Genomic DNA, 6,003 nt, shown 5'->3' with positions numbered 1-6,003 from the left:
TGGTCAAAAGTTTTAGAACACCTACTCATTCAAGGTTTTTTTTTTTTTTTTTTACTATTTTCTACATTGTACAATAATAGTGAAGACATCAAAACTACGAAATAACATATATGGAATCATGAAGTAACCAAAAAAGTGTTAAACAAATCAAAATATATTTTATATTTGAGATTCTTCAAATAGCCACCCTTTTCCATGATGACAGCTTTGCACGCTCTTGGCATTCTAGTGACTGCTGGTCTGACCACGCCCATCATTATCATATTGCCCAGCATGAATTGCAGTTCCATTTTTTTAATTGTTTTTATTTCACCTTTATTTAACCAGGTAAGCCAGTTGAGAACAAGTTCTCATTTACAATTGCGACCTGGCCAAGATAAAGCAAAGCAGTGTGATAAAAACAACAACACAGAGTTACATATGGGGTAAAACGAAACATAAAGTCAAAAATACAACAGAAAATATGTATACAGTGTGTGCGAATGTAGTAAATTAAGGAGGTAAGGCAATAAATAGGCTATAGTGCAAAATAATTAAAATGTAGTATTAACACTGGAATGATAGATGTGCAGAAGATGATGTGCAAATAGAGATACTGGGGTGCAAATTAGCAAAATAAATAACAATATGGGGATGAGGTAGTTGGGTGGGCTAATTTCAGATGGGCTGTGTACAGGTGCAGTGATTGGTAAGCTGCTCTGACAACTGATGCTTAAAGTTAGTGAGGGAGATAAGAGTCTCCAGCTTCAGAGATTTTTGCAGTTCGTTCCAGTCATTGGCAGCAGAGAACTGGAAGGAATGGCGGCCAAAGGAGGTGTTGGCTTTGGGGATGACCAGTGAGATATACCTGCTGGAGCGCATACTACTGGTGGGTGTTGCTATGGTGACCAATGAGCTAAGATAAGGCGGGGATTTGCCTAGCAGTGATTTATAGATGACCTGGAGCCAGTGGGTTTGGCTACGAATATGTAGTGAGGGCCAGCCAATGAGAGCGTACAGGTCACAATGGTGGGTAGTATATATTTTTGAATTGTTTGTTTCAATATATTTTTTGTACATTAATTAATTTTGCGCTACACAAAGACACAGTACATTCGGAAAGTATTCAGACCCCTTTACCTTTCCCCCATTCTGTTACATTACAGCCTTATTCCAAAATGGATTAAATAATATTTTTTCCCTCATCAATCTACACACAATACCCCATAATGACAAAGTGAAAACAGGTTTTACAAAAAACAAACAGATACCTTATTTACATAAGAATTCAGACCCTTTTCTATGAGACTCGAAATTGAGCTCAGGTATTGAGATGTTTCTACAACTTGGAGTCCACCTGTGGTAAATTCAATTGATTGGACATAATTTGGAAAGGCACACACCTGTCTATATAAGGTCCCACAGTTGACAGTGCATGTCAGAGCAAAAAACCAAGTCATGAGGTCGAAGGTATTGTCCGTAGAGCTCCGAGAGGATTGTGTCGAGGCACAGATCTGGGGAAGGGTACCAAAACATTTCTGCAGCATTGAAGGTCCCCAAGAACACAGTGGCCTCCATCATTCTTAAATGGAAGAAGTTTTGAACCACCAAGATAATTCCATAACTGGCCGCCCGGCCAAACTGAGCAATCAGGGGAGAAGGGCCTTGGTCAGGGAGGTGACCAAGAACTCTATGGTCACTCTGACAGAGCTCCAGAGTTCCTCTGTGGAGATGGGAGAACCTTCCAGAAGGACAACCATCTCTACAGCACTCCACCAATCAGGTTTTTATGGTATAGTGGCCAGACGGAAGCCACTCCTCAGTAAAAGGCACATGACAGCCCGCTTGGAGTTTGCGAAAAGGTACCTAAAGGAGTCTCAGACCATGAGAAACAAGATTCTCTGGTCTGATGAAACCTAGATTGAACTCTTTGGCCTGAATGCCAAGCGTCATGTCTGGAGGAAACCTGGCACCATCCCTATGGTGAAACATGGTGCTGGCAGCATCATGCTATGAGGATGTTTTTCAGTGGCAGGGACTGGGAGACTAGTCACGATCGAGGGAAAGATGAACGAAGCAAAGTACAGAGATCCTTGATGAAAACCTGCTCCAGAGCCCTCAGGACCTCAGACTGGGGCGAAGCTTCATCTTCCAACAGGACAATGACCCTAAACACACAGCCAAGACAACGCAGGAGAGGGTTTGGGACAAGTCTCTGAATGTCTTTGAGTGGCCCAGCCAGAGCCCAGACTTGAACCCAATCGAACATCTCTGGAGAGACTTGAAAATAGCTGTGCAGCGACGCTCCCCATCCAACCTGACAGAGCTTGAGAGGATCTGCAGAGAAGAATGGGAGAAACTCCCCCAAAACAGATGTGCCAAGCTTGTAGCGTCATACCCAAGAAGACTCAAGGCTGTAATCGCTGCCAAAGGTGCTTCAACAAAGTAGTGAGTAAAGGGTCTGAATACTTATGTAAATGTGATATTTACGTTTTTTATATTGAATAAATGTGCACAATTTTTACAAAACTGGTTTTGCTTTGTCATTATGGGGTATTGTGTGTAGATTGATGAGGGGGGAAAAAACAATTTAATAAATTTTAGAATGAGGCTGTAACGTAACAAAATGTGGAAAAAGTCAAGGGGTCTGAATACTTTCCGAATGCATTGTAAATAACGTAAATTTTTCTAAACGAATCCAGTCTGTTACTTGGACTTATTGCATCCGTTACTGAAATGGTTGTTCCAGTTGAGTTGGTTTGGGTGGGCTCATTTATTTATTTGACAAACTCTGGCAATCATTCTGAATTGTGGGTGAATAAAAGTTCAAATTGTTGAGTATCCCCACTCGGGTGGATTCCAATTAGACTTAAACATCACGTTGCAAGCCAGCATAATGTGACTTGAAGCTGGTGACCAGTATATGCCCAGTGAAGGCTGGTCACCAGTGTTCAAAACCCAGTGAAGGCTGGTCACCAGTGTTCAAAACCCAGTGAAGGCTGGTCACCAGTGTTCAAAACACAGTGAAGGCTGGACACCAGTGTTCAAAACCCAGTGAAGGCTGGCCACCAGCCTTGAGCAAGGCACTTAATCCTAAATTCACCGCACCTATCCGGTGTATTGTATGTGACAATAAAACAACTTTTTTAAATGTATTTTGATATTCCCCCCAATGCTTTACGTGAGGGAGGCTAGATGTGAAGAGGATCCTTGAGTTTTTGTTTTATAAACATACCATTAACTTTATAGAGTAGAATAGTATACTTTTTCTTATCAGTATAAATATATATTTTTAGATAATGCCTTTAAAAAAATATTTTGCCTGATACTCAGTCATTTGTTAAATTATGTTATTATGTGCACGTTTGTTAATGTCTTAATGTAGTCCCGTTTACAGTAAATAAGAAATATGTGACATATACTAAAAAAAAAAATGTTTTGCGTTGCCTGTTCTGCCTGTGATGAGAAGGCAACGTTCTAAAACACAATTTTCAAACTTATTCGACCTCGAAAAAGCAATAGACTGAGAAATCATGTTTCACATCGAATTTTTATTACTGTTATCCACTTTTGCAATAGAAGATAGTGTGCCAGATATGCATTTTTTGCACAAGATCTTTAACAGCACAAATTGGCAAAGCCACAACACTAATCAGAACCACAGTTCATCTCCATCAACACAGTGAGTCATGAGAAAAACTAAGAGAGGGAGTGAAGGGCTGGGGACCGGCGGGGTGGAGTTGAAGTTGCACATCCAGCATACAGTGTGTTGTTCATGGGCAGCACAGTACTGCGTTATCCAGTATACAGTGTGTTTTTCATGGGCAGCACAGTACTGCGTTATCCAGTATACAGTGTGTTTTCATGGGCAGCACAGTACTGCGTTATCCAGTATACAGTGTGTTTTCATGGGCAGCACAGTACTGCGTTATCCAGTATACAGTGTGTTTTTCATGGGCAGCACAGTACTGCGCTATCCAGTATACAGTGTGTTTTTCATGGGCAGCACAGTACTGCGTTATCCAGTATACAGTGTGTTTTTCATGGGCAGCACAGTACTGCGTTATCCAGTATACAGTGTGTTTTTCATGGGCAGCACAGTACTGCGTTATCCAGTATACAGTGTGTTTTTCATGGGCAGCACAGTACTGCGTTATCCAGTATACAGTGTGTTTTTCATGGGCAGCACAGTACTGCGTTATCCAGTATACAGTGTGTTTTTCATGGGCAGCACAGTACTGCGTTATCCAGTATACAGTGTGTTTTTCATGGGCAGCACAGTACTGCGTTATCCAGTATACAGTGTGTTTTTTCATGGGCAGCACAGTACTGCGTTATCCAGTATACAGTGTGTTTTTCATGGGCAGCACAGTACTGCGTTATCCAGTATACAGTGTGTTTTTCATGGGCAGCACAGTACTGCGTTATCCAGTATACAGTGTGTTTTTCATGGGCAGCACAGTACTGCGTTATCCAGTATAAAGTGTGTTTTTCATGGGCAGCACAGTACTGCGTTATCCAGTATACATTGTGTTTTTCATGGGCAGCACAGTACTGCGTTATCCAGTATACAGTGTGTTTTTCATGGGCAGCACAGTACTGCGTTATCCAGTATACAGTGTGTTTTTCATGGGCAGCACAGTACTGCGTTATCCAGTATACATTGTGTTTTTCATGGGCAGCACAGTACTGCATTATCCAGTATACAGTGTGTTTTTCATGGCAGCACAGTACTGCGTTATCCAGTATACAGTGTGTTTTTCATGGGCAGCACAGTACTGCGTTATCCAGTATACAGTGTGTTTTTTCATGGGCAGCACAGTACTGCGTTATCCAGTATACAGTGTGTTTTTCATGGGCAGCACAGTACTGCGTTATCCAGTATACAGTGTGTTTTTCATGGGCAGCACAGTACTGCGTTATCCAGTATACAGTGTGTTTTTCTAGGGCAGCACAGTACTGTGTGTTTAAAGCAGAAGCAGAAGAGGAAGAGAATTAGAATTACCATTATATTTGAACGACTATCCAAAGCAACATACTGTAGCAAAGCTAGGATATGTTAAAGACACGGTAGCCATGGTTGCAAGCCAGGATAAGTTGCCATGGCAGCAGAATCAGGGTGTGTTAGCGATAAAATATATCCATTACCATCGATCTGCAGACATAAGAGTGAACCCTTCCTATAGATGGCAGAGAAAATCACAGAAAGAGAGTAATCTCATTGCAACCATACTTCAATAACAAGTGCCATGATGAGTGTACCGTTCTCCTAATGATTGACAGGCAATGATGTGATAAATGTATTCAAGGTGTTTGATCCTGCATGACCCTTGTGCTTACCTCTTCCTGTCTGTGATGTTACCATAGAGATATATTATAACGCAGGGACCTGTCTGTGAGGTTAACTGTATGTAATTCTATGGATGCTACTGAGTTTAAGTCCTATTAACTTAACAACGTTCCTGTAACTCTACATACAACTTGACATTGAAGAGCAGCTATTTCTCATTCTGTTTCCCAAATAAAGAGAGACAGAAATGACTGACAGAGTGGTAATTTTCATTCTCTGAGTTTCAGCTTTGTATTGTACGTTTGGGTCAAGTATATCTCTACTGTACAATCAGAGGATGCATAGGAAAGGAGCCTAACATCTGGAGCTCAACACTCCAATTAAAATAAACATTATGAATTAAATCACAACATGTATTGCCTTAGTGCCAGTCTGTCTCTGTTCTCTTGCCAACTCCTAATAGAGTTGTCATGCCAAACAGGCTTGACAGAGCACAAACAGATATGGGACCTTTCTTCAACAGTTATGAGATCTCTGTAAAAAAAAATCTCCCATGCTTTTTCAGGGCTAAACCGTTTGTGTGGAGTCTGATGGGGGTCGGGAAGGAGATCAATAACGAAGCTGTTAGCCGAGTACTGCTGGACTCTGAGGAACACAGTGGTGATTTACTGCTACTGAGCTGAACTATTTCTTATTAGAGGACGTGTGTAAATGTGAGAGCCCTGCTATAGACT

The sequence above is a fragment of the Coregonus lavaretus genome (genome assembly GCF_964263955.1).
Source record: "Coregonus lavaretus genome assembly, chromosome: 22".
NCBI classification, from domain to species: Eukaryota; Metazoa; Chordata; class Actinopteri; order Salmoniformes; family Salmonidae; genus Coregonus; species Coregonus lavaretus.
This window is presented reverse-complemented; position numbering follows the sequence as displayed.